A 16346-nucleotide genomic window follows, 5' to 3' on the forward strand; every position below is an offset into this window, starting at 1 on the left:
AGGTTCCTTGGGAAGTGGTGTCAGCAAGACCGAGCAGAAAGGCAGAAAAGCTCCGGAGAGTCAAAGAAGCTTGTGGTAAGAACTCACATCCGGGTGATGCCTTGCCATTTCAAAGCACTCTGATGTGTGCTCTTTGGGGACGGGCCTTTTAAGGTAGACAGGACTGATGATATTACTCTTTCTACCAATTTTATAACACATGGTCTTAAAGGTGATATGACTCCGTGAAGGCCATGCAACCACAGGAAGAGCCGGGAAGAAGCTAAGACACACCACAGGCCACATGGTCCTTTATGACAAGGGGAAAGGAAGGAACGAGAGAGCAAGAGAGCAGCCTATATCCCGCGGTCAGGTAATGTGAGGCCCTACCCAGGGCACTGGAGCTGGCGGATTCCTGTCCTGATGAGCTCAGAGGGTAAGTCTGGGTTCTTCGACTTCCTCCCAGACGCATCTGGGAGACACGCTGAGGGTGTGTGTGATGTCAGCGTGCGTCGCCCTCTTAGCCTGTGGACACCTTGAGGGCGCAGACTGTGGTCCAGACAGAGACAGCGCAGCTGCTGGTGTTCCACAGGGGTATAAAGGGGGCACGAACAGAAAAGGCGGGGAAGAGGCAGGGAAAGGAAGGAAGGGGCCCCTTGCTGAAGGGAACTCCCAGACCGAGAAGTCTTCATAAGGAAGATGGGGACATGCCTGTACTAAGAAGCCCCAGAGTTCTAGCACAGCGCATACAGAAATCCAGAAGGGCACCAAGCCAAGCAGGACGCCAGAGATGACACACCGATGAGGGGAAGAAATACACACAACAAAACCTTCAACAACAAGCAGGGAAAACAAAAGCTGCTCTGGAGTCTCCAGACCCTTTGCCTGCAGTACTGAGTACAGAGTACCCCCGGGGGGAAACAGCAGCCTCTGTCCCCAGGAAGGCAGGCAAAGGCGAGGTTGTAGCTTCAGGTAATCCCTGCTCTCCTTTCCAACTAGCAATCCAGGTTCAGGTGATGTCACTCGCATCATCTGTTGAGAAGAGAGACCTCTGGAGGGGCGAAACCCCAGAAGAGGCTCCAGAGCCGAGTTTACAAACAGCACACTGGGCTGCACTGCCCCCCACCACCTCCTCAGTTTCCTGCCTCCAGGAAGGAGACAGTTCTCTCCATATTACAGTAAACCATGATATACCCAAGGAGGTTTGATTCAAGACAGAGGGATGGTTACAGAAAATGTGGTCTATCCAGACAATGAACTATTATTCAGCCTTAAAAAGGAAGGAAATTCCGACATTTGCTACAACATGGATGAACCTTGAGGATATCGTATTCAGGAAAAGAAGCCAGGGCACCTGGGTGGCTCAGTTGTTAAGCGTCTGCCTTTGGCTCAGGTCACGATTGAAGGGTCCTGGGATCGAGGTCTGCATTGGGCTCCCTGCTCAGTGGGGAGTCTGCCTCTCCCTCTCAAATAAATAAATAAAATCTTGAAAAAGAAGAAGAAAAGAAAGAAGCCAGACCCAAAAGGACAAATATTACAGGATTCCATTTAGATGAAGCACCTACTCTAGGCCCAAATTCAGAGGCAGGAAGTAGAGTAGAGGTTGCCAGGGACTGGGGGAAGATGGTGGGGTGCTTTTTTTATTTTTAGAGAGAGAAAGAGAGAGAGTGTGGGTGGGAGGGGGAGAGGGAGAGAATATTAAGCAGGCTCCACAGCCAGCACACAGCCTGATCTCATGACCCTGAGCTCATGACCTGAGCCTAAATCAAGTCGGACACTTAACCAACTGAGCCACCAGGCGCCCAGGGCACTACTGTTTAATGCGTACAGTTCCTGTTCGGGGGGACGACAAAGTTCTGGGAATGGATGGTGGTGATGGTTGCACAACAATGTGAATGTAATTAATGCCACTGAATTATACAACTAAAAATGGTTAAAGGTTAAATTTTATGTTCTCTTATTTTGCCATAATAAAATTTAAAAAAGAAGATAGGAAAGCAAATGGAACAGTGCTTGCGCAGACAGGTGAGGAGAGGCAGAAAGGAAGAGCAGACGAAGTTCAAGACTGAGGAGCCTGGTGCAGCTGCCGCCAGGAGCTCAGCCCCATCTTGGTAATGGAGGTGGAGGCCCGATGGTTCAGAAGTCAGTTATTCCAGACAGCGGCCTCTGACACGTCCAGGGCCGGGAGCCCGCGGAGGGCCTGGCGCAACATCGAACAACACAACAGGTGACCTGGCAAGGCTGAGTGGCGAGGCCAAGGGGAGGGGAGACAGACTAGGCTCTCTAAACACCAAGCTCTGTGTGTGTGTGTGTGTGTGTGTGTGTGTGTGTGTGTGTGTGTGTGTGGTGGGGGCGGGGGGGGGCAGCAGGGGTGGTGGTGGAAGGGCATTGAGGGCAACGGACCAGTTCTCTTTTCAAGCAGAAGGGGAAAAGTTGGCTTTCAGCTACTCACTCTTCCAAAGTCACCCCATCACTGGCTCAGGGCACATAGGCATCTGCATAGAACAGGTAGAGCTAAGGCCTTTCTGGCTCACAGTGGAAATACAGAGTCTCCAGTCTTTTCGAGGACCTTGGATATTATCTCATTTGACCCTCCCCACAAACTTGGGCAGTGGATAATAGTGCTCCTGTTTTACAGAGAAGAAACTGGCTAAGTACTTTGTCTAGGGCCACACGGTAATACAGAGCTAGAATCCAAACCAGAGTTTGGCAAAGCCTACACTTCTTCCACAATATTGCCTTGAAGGTGCTTTCCAGATACGAGGGCTCATTTTCTCTTTTTCTCTTATGGTATAGTGCAGTGATCAAGAGCACAGGCTCAGTGAGCCCACATCCACTGTCATTACCTGTCTGACCTCAAGAAAGTTAGTTAATGTCTCTGTTCATTCTTTTGGCAGCGATAAACTGGGGATAATAATAGTAACCTCATTTAAAATGTTTTGCAAGATTTTGAGATAATTAATCCACATAAAGGCACACATTGCTGCCCCATAGTAAGCACTCAAATAATTTTTGTGGTTATTACGGAATGTTATCCATCAGCCCATTCCACCTGTTGGGTGTGGAGACACTAGGGGCCTGCCCACCGGTCTGAAGGTGAGTGTGGAAATAGTGCAGTATTTCCTTGACTTCTGTATAAGGAACCTTATGGTTGGAAGGGACTTAAAGTCATTTAGACTAATCTCTTGTCCCGTGTTAGAAACCATTCTCCTCTTGCTGCTCCCTAGGAGCCTACTCACCAGCTCCTACTCTCCCTTATATTAAATTGGGACCTAATTTGTGATCTCCAGCACCCCAGTGATTGGTACGCATTCTCCGAGTCTTATAACTCTTTTGTGATAGCTTCTATTATCTCCTCTCAACAGTTGGAAGAAACTGAGGCCCAGAGTCCTACAGTTAACTAGAGGTCAAGCTGAGCCACGAACCTGGGTCTGCCTGATTCCAAAGCTCATGTTCTCAGCTGTTACATCATGCTTCTGCATTAGAGAAGAGAGGAAAAATCTACTACATGGTAGAAGGGAAAGTAGCTATGGTCGAATTCCAAATCTACCATTTAGTGAGCGTTTAGCATTTAATGAGCATTATTTGGCATCAAGTACTCTATGACTTATTTTTACAGATAAGAAGACTGAGGAGAAGACTGAGTGGCTCAGTTGGTTAAGTGACCGACTGTTGATTTCAGCTCAGGTTATGATCTGAGTCCTGAGACTGAGCCTTGCATGGAGTCCCACATCGAGCTCCATGCTCAGCAGGGAGTCTGCTTGCGATTCTCTCCCTTTGCTCATCTTTAGATGGAATCAATACTCACTTCCATTTCATTCATTCTTTAATGAGTTTCTACTGAGTTCCAGACCTTGTTTTGAACACAAAGATGCAGTGATAACAGAAACTATGACTTTTATGCTTTCTTTTTGCCTGGCACTCTTACACATATCACATGAAATTATGAATGTTAATGAATCAAAATGACTCCATGGTAGCTCCTCAATAAATGGCAATAGTTATTATTTTTTCTAGCTCACAACCTTAAACCTTTTTTTAATGGCCACATTTTCTATTGTCTTCATTCCTGTTTCCTTTTCTTTCTTCCCTAGTTTGAAGTTACATTATTTCTAGTTTTATAGTGTTAGCCTCGAAACTTTAACATATGTATTTAACTTAAAAACTCCCTATGATCAGTATCTTTAACCTCTTCCCAAACAACACAAGGACCTTAGAACGCTTGAACTCCAACTACTCACCTTCCAGTTTATATGCTATTGTTACTGGGGATTTTAATTGTAGTTTCATTTTATCCCTGTAAGTTAGACATTGTTGTCTTTATTTTCTTTGACATCAGCATTCCAATTTAGCACCACGTTTACAATTCCCTTTGCTCATCATTCCTTCTTGAATTTTAGACTTCTTTTAAGGTAATTTTTCTTCTTCTTGAACTATTTCCTTTAGAAATCACTATCGGTAGAAACTTGTTTTTGTTTGTCTGCAAAGGCCTTTATTTACCCTCATTCCTGAAAGACTGTCACTGATGCTAGAATTCCGTGTTAGCAGTTCTCTTCTCAGCGCTTTGAAGATATTATTCCACTGTCTTCTGGCTCTTCTCATTGAGGTTGAGAAATCAGTTGTCAGTCTAAATGTCATTCCCTGGAAAGCAACTTACCTTCGGGTTTACTCTAAAATAATTTATACCCTTGGTGTTCTGTAGTTTCATTTTGATGTGTCTAGGGGTGAATTTTATTTATCCCTCTTGGGATTCATTAGGTATCATAAATATAATGATTGTATTTCATTGATTCCTGACCACCGCTTCTTCAAATATTGTCATATTCCTGTTTTCTCTATTATCTCCTCTTGGAACATTAATTAAAGGTACACTGGGATCTTTTTACTCTATTCTAGGGATGGGCAGACTATAACATATGGTCCAAATCTGGCCTGTTGCCTGTTTTTGTAAAGGAAGTTTGATTAGCATCCAGCCATACCCCTTCATTTACGTATCAACTACAGGCTGCTTCCACACTATAATAGCGGAGCTGAGTAGTTATGACAGAGACCATAAGGGCCACAAAGCCTAAAATATTTACTCTCTGGCCCTTTAAAGAAAAACTTTGTCAACCCCTGCTCTATTTTCCTGCCTGTACACCTCTTCCACATTTTCCATCTTCTTTTCCATCATGTCTATGATTTCTTCAGAAATATCTTCCAGGAGGTGCCCAGGTGGCTCAGTTGTTAAGCGTCTGCCTTCGGCTCAGGTCATGATCCCAGGGTTCTGGGATCGAGCCCTGGATCGGGCTCCTTGCACAGCGGGAAGCCTGCTTCTCCCTCTCCCACTCCCCCTCTTGCAGTTCCCTCTCTCGCTGGGTCTCTCTCTGTCAAATAAATAAATAAAATTTAAAAAAAAAAAGAAGAAATATCTTCCAATTTGCTAATTTTATCTTCAGCTGTAATATATCATTTTTTAAACTATTCATTGAAATTTAAATATCCTTTTATTGTAACTGTAGAAATTTTTTCATTTCTAGAAGTTCCCTTTGAATATCTGCCTGGTTAGTTGAGTTTCCTGTCCATCATTCTTTCAATACCCTCTTATTTCTTATAACATATTTTAAAAGATTTATTTATTTATCTGAGGGGGGGGAGCAGTGGGAGAGAGAATCACAAGCAGAGATCAGCACAGAGCCTGACGTGGGGCTCAATCTCAGGACCCTGAGATCATGACCTGAACTGAAATCAAGAGTCACATGCTCAAACAACTGAGCCACCCAGGCACCCCCTCTTAGGACATATTAAAATATATTTTAAAAATTATTTTATTTATTTTAATTTTTTAAAAGATTTTATCTTTAAGTAATCTCTACACCCAATGTGGGGCTCAAACTCAACCCTGAGATGAAGAGTCACATGCTCCACTGACTGAGCCAGCCAGGTACCCCTATTTTTTATATCTAATAACCCCAATATCTGCAATTTTTGTAGGTCTGATCTATTTGTGTTATTTCTGTTGCTCAACTTCATTGCTAATCAGGGAACTGCAAATCAAGACCATAAGAGATATTATTTCTACCATTCGGTTAACAAAAATTAAAAAGTCTGAGGATACCAAGTACTTGAAAGGACATGGAACAATAGCGTCTCTTACACTTCATTGGTAGGGGCAAAACTACTACAAATGTATTGGGAAACAACCTGTTATTACCTTACAAGGTTGAATATTCATATACCAAGGCCTAGCAATTCCCTTCTGAGATCTATACTCAGGAGAGACTTGTACACATGCACCAGGAGACATGAATAGGAATGTTTGTGGTAGTTCTGTTCATAACTGTGAAAAAGGGTGATACCTTCACCAAGAGAATATTATATAGCAGTGAAATTGAATGAACTACAGCCACATTCAACAGGGATAAGTCTTAGTATCATAATACTGAATGAAAATAAAAAAAGCCCAGGTGACTGTACATAGTATATATTTTTAATAAAGAACATAAAGTAAAACTAAGTAGTATATTTGCTTAGGCATACATATATGTAGCAAGAGAATGATAAACACAAAATTCGCGATAGTGGTTGGAATGGGTGATGAGGTAGGGGCATGGGATAGAAAGGGCACATAGGTGGATGCAGGTTATGGTAGTGATCTTATTTTTGGCTTGGGTAGTGGGTTTAGTTGTCTTCATTAGGTTATTGAAATACTAAATAACCTACATAAATAAGTAGTGAAGAGAGACATGCATAAGCCAGTAAAGAAAATGTATCATGAATATTCGTTCAATTTTGTGCACCAGAGAAAAGAAAGCTAGAGAGGACAGAAAAAGAAAAATAGGTTTCCACTATTTCTGCCTGCAACATTTTTTAATCTGCACGATCAAAGATAGCCATGGATCTACCAAAACTTAGCAAGACTGTTTTAGATGAGAACTTCTATTGTCAATTTCATGGTCTAAAATTGTCCTTGAACAACACAGTATACTTCATTCGACCATATGAGCCTAATAAGAAAGTACCAATCAACTTAGAAATTCTGATTCTGGGGGTGAGGGTGCAGGTTGGGGGGGTGCTGGAGATGGGAGTAAAGGGAAACCGGGCACAGGGGCCCGAGATTCCTCTGGGGCTGAGAGCCAGAAGTGGGGAGCGCACAGAAGGAAAGTGGGAGGGAGAAGGCAACTGTGACCCGATCTCCTGCTTGGGGTGGGGAGAGGTGGAAGAGAAGCATGAGGGAGGGAGACTCAGGGAATTAGCAACTGGGGGCCCAGGCCCAAAAGCCCGTCTCCTCTTGGATCCAAAGTGAAACAGTTTGGGGAGAGCGCCAACCCCTTCCCGCTGAGACTTCCGGGGTCCTACAGCCCGTGCCACCCCCACCCGGCCAGGGAGCCCTGGGCCCAGGGCTCGGGAGGGGGGCGAGCCACTGAACCTCCTCCCCAACCAGGTCGCGACTGGCCTCCAGAGCGGTGGCCTCGGCCCCGTGGACGGGCAGGCGGAGAGCGCCACACCCGCGAGCCCGGGGTCGCGGCTCTGCGGCCGGGGCGCCCGGTGCCTCCCCTTCCGCTCTCCGGGCCGCCCGGCCCCACGCCCACCCGCGTCGCCCTCGCCCCGGGGGTCAGCCGGTTCCGACGAGTCGGTCAGCTCTGCTCCAGCTCCGCTCCAGCGACGCCCAGCCCCGGGAGCAGCTGGGGTCACTAAGGCCTCAGCCCCTTACAAGTCTGGCTCCGCGCCAAAGCCCCCCCCAAGAAGGCGGGCGGCTCCACCCCGGCCAGCTAGCGATGGCTCACAGAGGGGACAATGACTCACTGCGGCCTGGCTCCCTCCCCCAGGACCCTCGTCCTCCCCGCGCCACACCCTCCAACCTCGGGACGCCGCGGGGAAGCCGGCTGGTTCTCACCCCGCCCTTCCCTTCACCTGGCCTCCCTAACACCCCAAGAGTAACGCCCTGTGGTTTCAGCTGCTCAGCCGACTGCTCAGCAGGGTTTCTTCCGGAGAGCCCATCCCTGAGCTGCCCTCCTTGGGCTGCTGCGGCCCGCTGGTAACAGGGCCCAGCTCCACACTTTGCCCTGCAGGGCAGGCTCCCTAAATGTTGATGATCAATGCTTGCGTGATGTCCGAGGGAAGGGATGAAAACTGGGGTGATTCTGGGATGTCAGGACGAAAGGCACGGTTTACATCCTGCTGCAAGGGACGGCGGAGGTAAATCCCAGAGGCTCTAACACAGGCTCTTACAGTATATACAGAGTGAATGTCTCAGTTCTTCCTCAGAGGTGCTGGGATGAGGGGGAGGTAAACTGGAGGGCACCCCACTGTGCCTGGGGGGAACCTGAGCCCTAGAGTAGAGCCTGGCCTGGTCAGGGTACAAGTGGGAACCCCGTGCTTTCCGGGGCCGCAGTTCTGCTGTAAAATTGAGGGGCTGGAGTTAAGGTTCCTTCCAGCACTGACATAATAGGATTCTAGGACTTCTCATCTTAATGGATCACTGGCTCAGGTCAGCATCCTCAGGAACACCTCTGAGCTCTAAGGATGTACTCTCACACAGGGAGAGTGCTTTTAACTCCTCAAACACTTCTATGTAGATTTCATACTCTCCCCCTGGTTATCATAAGGATCCTTTGTGATTAGGAACAAATAACAAGGGGCGCCTGGGTGGCTCAGTCGGTTAAGCGGCTGCCTTCGGCTCAGGTCATGATCCCAGGGTCCTGGGATCGAGCCCCATGTCCGGCTCCCTGCTCAGCAGAGAGCCTGCTTCTCCCTCTCCCTCTGCCTGCCACTCTGCCTACTTGTGCTCTCTATCTCTCTGTCAAATAAATAAATAAAATCTTTAAAAAAAAAAAAAAGGAACAAATAACAAGTGAGGAAACTGAGCTTAGAAGTTAAGGGCTTGCTTAAGGTCACACTGTTAGCTAGTGGCATGGTCAAGAGTGGAATTCAATTAAGGGGCTCTTTTTAATGCCTGGAGAGTCCCAGATTCTTCACCAACTTTGAGCGACTCCGTCACACTTGCTGGGACTCACCTTCCCATCTACAGCCATACAGAGAATCCACTGCACCCAAGGAAGAGGGCTCAAATTTTATATAAGCTGGAGAGGTGGCCTTCCAAACCTCAGAGGAGTCAGATCCCCATCCAAGAATCTTCATAAATCATAACCCACATATTTTAGGCACTCTACAGTGTACAAAGCACTTCCATATCCATTACCCCATGTGATTCTTGTAATAACCCTGTAAGGTATTCAGGACTCTATTATCTGATATCTTAAGTAGAATGAAAAGGCTACCGTTTAGCAGTTAAGTGACATGTGCAATGATAGCACCCGGTCTTCTTCCTGTGTTGCTGTAGAAGGTTCTGGAACAACCAATGTGATCATGAAGATTCCTCTACATTCATAATGAAAACTCAAAGCATCTCTCTCCATTTTTCTCGTCTATCTCCCTAAGATGGCCCAGGAAGGAGGGAAATCTCCCTGTAGGCCAGGGGACAGAGCATGGGCACAGAGTGGTGGCAGTCTTCCCCAGAGTCAGTGAGGTGGCACCAGCTCGTGGATGAACCCAAGACCTCCTATCTCAGCTCTGGAGCCTGCACTGAACACGTGCCAACATCCTTTGGATAAGACCGTGTCAGTCATGGAGGCCACCAGGACTCTGTCACTCTTGAATTTATAACAGGCGGTTGGTGCAACCTTCAAGAGGCTGGCAACTCAGCTGTCATTCCCAAGAGGTGTCAAATGACCTACCACAAGCATCACTCTGTCTTGTCCTATACACTAGATGCTGTCTTTGCCCCCAGCCCTGCATTTGCTCATTATCTTACGGCTGGTGACAGCCTCCTGTTCTTCCTCTGCCCCTCCCTGCTCTATTCTTGGATGATTAAAAAAAAAAAAAAAAAAGTTTCTTTCCTTTAAAAATATAGCCGCAGATAAAATCTACCCAGCCTCTTTCACACATACACATTTAAGAGAAAGGAGGCAGGAAAGCCTCACGGTTCTTTCCTACCAGAGGCCAGTGTGTAAGCACACATCCTCCAGGCAGGGCCAGCCTCTCTGTCGTTAGTGAGTAATTCCACTCACAGGTTTATAGGGGGCTTGATTTAGGGTGTTTCATATCTTCTTCCAGAACTCCTAGCCCTTAGCTGAGCCTGTGTAAAAGCCACTTTGCATTTGTAACTCTCACTTCAAACACAAGTGGGCCTGCACATCCATGTGGGATCCAGACACTCAGAGGGAGGGACGGAGCTTCTCAAAGGCAATTCAAGAGTTGCAAGCTTTTCTCCCCTCTCTGATCTCTTCATCCCAGGTGCAGACCTCTGCGCCCCACCCAGGCTGGCTCCAGATTGTCCACTTTCAAGGAAGAGGCTGCGGGCGTTCGTATCTTTAATTCTCTTCTAAAATCACACCAACCTTTTGCTTCTGGTAGCCTGCTATTATTAGATTCCCCGGACCCTATTTGAGACATGAGTTGTGGCCAATTCCTCATAATGTAGGAGAATGCTCACCATACAGATAGGATTGGGTAGGAAAAAATTAGAACCAAAACCACAATATTTAGGGGCGGCTGGCTGGCTCAGTTGGTGGAGCCATGTGACTCTTGATCTTGGGGTTGGGGGTCCAAGCCCCTGCCTTGGGTGTACAGATTACTTAAAAATAAAATGAAGGCACCTGGCTGGCTCGGTTGGTGGAGCATGCGACTCTTGATCTTAGGGTCATGAGTTCTAGCCCCACGTTGGGTGTGGAGCCTACTTAAAAATAAAATGAAAATTAAAAAAATCTTAAAAAAACCCTACAATGTTTAATGTGTTTCCAATTTTAAAAAATGTATATATTCACCGATAGGTATAAAAGAATACTAGAGAATACACCAAAATGTTAACAGTTATCTCTGGACTTAGGGACATCTTTTTTCTTTTATGCTTTTCTGAATTTTCCAAACTTTCTAGAATGATCTTGTATGGAAGCAGTACAGAGCTCAGACTCTGGAATTTGAGAGGCATGGTTTGAATTCCCCGTCCTCCACTTAGTAGCTGTGGGACCTTGGATAAAATATTTTCGCTCTCTGAGCCTCAGTTTCTTCTCTGGAAAAAAGGAGAATAGGAATGCCACCTTCCTCACAGAATTGTCCTGAGGAGGAAAAGGAGGTCATGCAATTTCAACATTTGGTATGGGTGCCTAACATAGAGTAAGTGCTCAGTAAATGTTAGAGATTTTTACGCATTCCTTTTATCCTGGGGTGGGGTGGGGGGGAGATCTGTAAAAACAAAAAGAACCACTTTGCTCAATAGCCACCATCCGGATTAAAGGACACTGGGAAAACAACAAAAGCCCGCCTGAACATGCAGTGTCTCTGAAAGTGAGTGGGACAAGCATAATTGCTGTGTACACTGGGGTTTAGAGATGTCATGTCCATATGAAAGGTGTCAAATGAGGCATGACGACTGTGAGTAATGCCTGGCTGGGGGAAGGAAATACAGACTTTTTTTTTTTTTAGAACAACACGCGCGCGCGCGCACACACACACACACACACACACACACACACACACACACACACACAAGACTAGACCAGACCACAGAATAATCGATCAAACTAAAAGTAACACGCTAAAGAAAAGCGTCATACAGAAAGTATGAAGAAAAGATTCGGTGAATGGGTAAGCAGCAGATGTGCGCCCTGGTTAAGGTAACAGAGGCAGAGTTGCCTGGGGCTCGGGCGGGATGACTAAGGAGCCGATTGGGAAACAGCCCTGACTTCAGCTGGGGCCCAAGTTAGCTCCCAGTTAGACAAGGGACTTTGGGATCGGGACCCCGGACTGGGCTGGCCCTGGGGAGCTCTTGGGGGGCAGCTGTTCACAGCCGTGGTGCAGGAGAAGAGCTGAGCTAGTCAGTGGGAGAATGTGCACGGCACTCGTCCAAATAGAGCTGCCCTCCTGGATTGCCTCATGTGACACTTAAGCACTTGGTCTTCCAACGCCCTGCCCTGCTTTGTGCCAAAGATACTAGGGGAGGTTGGACAGCAGAGAGGAACAAAAAGGGAATTACCACCATTGTCAAAATTCTAAAATGGAGCCCCAGCCCTCTTCAAACCTTGACGTAGTGGCCGTAGAGTTATATTTACACAGTTATACAGAGTTATACTCCCCGGCATGGGTCCGGGACGGGGAGAGGGGTCAAGAAGGGGGAGATGCAGCTTGGCTCAACAATTCTGGGGCGCCATGTCCCTAAGCAAAGTCTCCTGGGGCACCGGCTCCTGTTTCTGTTCACCCCACCTCCCAGGAAGTTGCCCCCAGTCTCTGCCACCTAAGCCTGGATAAGCATGAGCAGCTGCCTCTCAGCGCTGCCGGCCCATCCTAGGTGCCCTTGCCTCCACACTTAGAAGTTTTATTTTTCTCATTCTAGGTTTGCAAACTCAAATGCCTAAGGGACGAGGCAGGCACGAAACAAGCGAAGCAGGCTGAGCATTAGGTGACAGGGGGGAAGGACCCGGGCACACGCTTGTCTGAATGCGGAGGAAGCTACTCAGCAACTGCTAACTGATGTCCTGAGAAAGAGGGAGGCCGACGGGGTCAGCACTTCGACTTCTGAGACAAAGCAAGACGTTTGGATTTCTATTTGAAATCTTCGGATTTTTCAATGTCGGTAACCAATTCTCATTCATCTGCAGGGTTGTTTGGTAGGAGGAGGCAGAGAATTTGAGGGTTGAAATGTCCTTGAAGTGCATTTAGGTCAAACGGCTCATGTGACACATGAACAAACTGAAGTCTGGAAAGAGGCTCAGTGATTACCCAAACGCGATAAAGCAACTCGAACGGTTCAAAACCCAGGTCTCCCAACTTCGAATCTAGAACTCATGCCTCTAGATGCCCCTGCCTGTCAGTAGGAGGCCTTTGCCATTCTTCAGGCACCAGATGAGGAAGCGCTAAACAGGGATGGGGACCCTGGGACGGAAGAACGTAAACGTTGCTATGATCTCGACTCCAGTTTAATGAAAAATTTCTATTTGTTTATCCGGTTATTCATCCATCCATCCAACATTTTATGTTCACGATCATCCTATGAGCCCTGGGCTGTGCTAAACCCTGGGTGTTCCGAGATGGCTAAGGCACCACCCCCCCTTCCAAGCAGCTCACAGGCTGTGAGTGGGCTCGGCTGACGCTGTAACCCGCCAGCCAGCTGCCATAGGCCCGCTCACACAAACTCGCAGCTAAAAATCACACCCTCATTTCCTCTGAAGGCATCTCCCATTACTGGATGCCATCCTGGAGAACGTCCCCCACTCCCAGAGGACCTGGACCACTCCAGCGATCCATAGGGAGCAGGAGCAAGAACCGGGACCCGACCCGGGCGCTCAGTGCCAAGCCCCTTCTGGCTCAGGGAAGGCAAGTTCTGCTTTATGTATTACCTTGGCCCAGCTGCTGCCTCATACCAGCTAGAGAGGGGAGGGGCTCCCAGACTGGGACTCTCCTGCCTGTTTATCAAGTGGCCTGCTCAGTTCCAACAGCAGCTGACCTGGGTGACCAAAGAGTAACGGCATCCTTGGGCCACAGGGTGACCCAGCCTCGCTCCCTTCATCGACAAGAGATTTCCCAGCATTGGCTCTTACAGCATCTGCTTCCAGGGGAGGAATGCAGGGCAGGAGCCAACAAGGTAAGATTGGTTGCTGCCATTCTTTTCCAGGACTGTGGTTGCATGAAGAGCAAGCACATCCCTGGAGGGTAACCTGTCATGGGAAATGATGCAACCCATGGTTGGCCCCCGTAGGCGCCTTGGTGGACAGCTGCAGGAGGTTGGGGCCTCTGGGCCTTTCGGTTAGTGGGGGATAATGGGCTATTATCCTTCTATAAATGTACTGAGCCCAAAGGTTAGCAGGGAGCAGGTAGGCAGGCTCATGGCAGGATCCAGGGAGAAGAAAGAGAAAGGAATGGTTGGAAGAGGAAAAATTCAAATTTGGTGAGCACCTGCTCTGTGCCAGAACACGAGAGAATTGAGTCCAGAAGGTCAAATGACGTGTCCATGGGCACACGGTTGCCCAGGCCAACTTGAACCCAGTTCCACTGGATCCTCACTCTTATATAGGACCAGGCTGCTGGGACTGGGAATGCTGACAGGGTGACTGAGAACACAGAGCTTTGCCATAGAAAGGCATGGGTTGAAATCCAGGATTTGGTGAACTCTGACCCCTGGGGCTGGAAATCTAATGGAAATTAGCATTCTTTTCTCTAGCCATCGAGGAACTTGGCATTCATTTCCTAGTTCCAGGAAAGAGATTTTTCCAGTGTCAGGGAAACCTCCTTTCCCCTCCTCCCCTCACAGGACAAAGTGTCTTAGGTCAGACGGTGCCCACCAGCAGAGATGGTTCCAGGGCCATACGTTTCTTTTGACGCCTCCACATTGAAGGACTGCTCCTAATGTCCCCCATCAACGTGGACTGTGGGAGTGGAGTGGGGACCAGAGGCACACCCAGTGGGTCATTCTCCAGGGGTTAGAATATTACCCTTTTGTCCTCTGACCATGGGAAGCCCAGGAGTACAGAAGATACCAAAGCAAAATCCCCTCAGTTTTTTACTGAGTCCTTACTATGTGCCAGGTACTATTCCAGCTGCCTCGGATACATCAGTGAACAAAAAGACAAAGAACCTTGCCCTCATGGAGTGTATATTCCAGCAGAATCAAAGTAAAACAGTCCTTTTTTGTGGGAGGCAGTGGTGCATGGTAGAAAGGACATGAGTCTCAGTGTCAGACAGGCGTGGGTCAAAGATCAGCCCAAGCTTAACCGGCCAGAAGAGTTCTGGGCAAGCTACTTAACTCACTGGGTGTCAGCTTTCTTACCCGTAAAACTGGGACAATAGCATGTTGTAGTAGTGCTGTAAGGATTAAAAATAATGTATATGCAGAAAAGGGGGTGGTGGTGCCTGGCTGGCTCAGTCAGCAGAGCATTCGGCTCTTGATCGAGCCCCACATTAGGCATAAAGATTACTTAAAAATAAAATCTTTTTTTTTTTTTTTTTTTTTAAGGAGGCTCCAGGTCCAGCATGGAGCCCAATGCAAAGCTTGAACTCATGACCCTGAGATCAAGACCTGAGCTGAAATCAAGAGTCGGACGCTTAACTAACTCAGCCACCCAGGCATCCCAAAAATAAAACTTAAAAAAAAAATGTATATGCAATGCCTGGCATATAGCAGGGTTCACAAATGCTAATTTTATTTTTCCAGGCCTCCTAGCCAAACCCACAGATTCTGGGACAACTACTCACATGCCCTTTATTTAGAAGCTGAAACCAGGGCATCATCTCTACAATGTCCTGGACACAGTTTCTGTGGTGAAGAGCGTATCTGGGTTTGAATCCACTACGTAAGGTCAAAGAATGTCCCCTCTAGAAACAGCTGCTCCTTCCTGTAGCCCCTGTTGAAGGCACAGTCCTCGGTGGCCACGTCTGATTCGTCCCCACTTCCCTCCAGCAGGGCCACAGATCATTGGCACAGGGGTGGACACGGGACCTAAGCTGCAATCAGCACCTCTTGGCATCTCTTTGGGCTGAGAGACTCAGTTCACCTACTTGGAGGGCTAAGCAGGAAGGTCATATGGATTTGGAGGCTGAACCCCCTGCTTGGGGTGATCTCAATCGCGCTGTGCCCGTGCACAAGGGAGCAGAGGAGAAGGGAGTGCACAGAGAGAAGCCCCCACCCAGGGGCTACACTTTCCCCCACTAAGGTCTGTGATATTTCTCTCTAAGCTTCTAATAAAAACCGCCCCCCCCGCCCTCTTTTTTTGCTGCTTTGTAACCAGATGAACTGGAAGACGAATCCTGCACCTGTCTCAGGTGGTGGCTATGACATAATGTGAAAGCAGCTGACATTCAGGCGACATTCAATAAATGCTGCCGAATCTCTCCATGTTCTCGTCAACCAGTCAGTCACTCACTCGGCAATGGACAGAGGAAATCTATGTGTGTTTTAGGCTAGGGCTGGCCCTCAGCCTTATGCTATATGAATACCTTTTATTGACCTGTCAAATGAAGACTTGATTGCCTGTTGCAAATATTACATGCGATAATCCTAGTATCTAGCACATAATGAATGGATGGTGGGTCGGATTATCACTTCTACTGTTGTCACTATTGCTTAACACACAACACGTGTTGTGTTGGGTCTTGATCTAGGCAAGGAGGGAGGACCCAGGGCGAGCAGCATCTGGAGCTGGCAGTGAGAGAACAGAGAAGGATATGCTATGTAGTGGGGTCAAGGGGCTGGGCAGCAGACAGAAGGAACGGAAACCTCAGGCGGTTAAACGTCTGACTCTTGATTTGGGCTCAGGTCATGATCTCCGGGTCATAAAATCGAGCCCTGCATCAGGTTCTGTGCTCAGTGCAGAGTCCACTTAGGATTCTCTCTCTCT

General features: G+C 47.7%; 1 protein-coding gene and 1 long non-coding RNA gene across 5 annotated transcripts in view; one reads left to right on the plus strand and one right to left on the minus strand.

The window, feature by feature from the left end:
• The window catches only part of ATP2B4 (ATPase plasma membrane Ca2+ transporting 4), a 94787-nt gene that overhangs the window by 67292 nt on the left and 11149 nt on the right, over positions 1-16346 (minus strand). The window lies entirely within an intron of this gene.
• Positions 223-16032, plus strand: LOC148162780 (uncharacterized). Its single transcript, XR_015766465.1, has 4 exons — positions 223-415; positions 1969-2206; positions 12350-13597; positions 14966-16032. It is a non-coding gene; the product is annotated as an uncharacterized LOC148162780 (long non-coding RNA).

The sequence above is a fragment of the Eumetopias jubatus genome, unplaced genomic scaffold (genome assembly GCF_037043125.1).
Source record: "Eumetopias jubatus isolate StellerSeaLion01/CBP00866 unplaced genomic scaffold, mEumJub1_p1.0 scaffold_12, whole genome shotgun sequence".
In the NCBI taxonomy this organism is placed as follows: domain Eukaryota; kingdom Metazoa; phylum Chordata; class Mammalia; order Carnivora; family Otariidae; genus Eumetopias; species Eumetopias jubatus.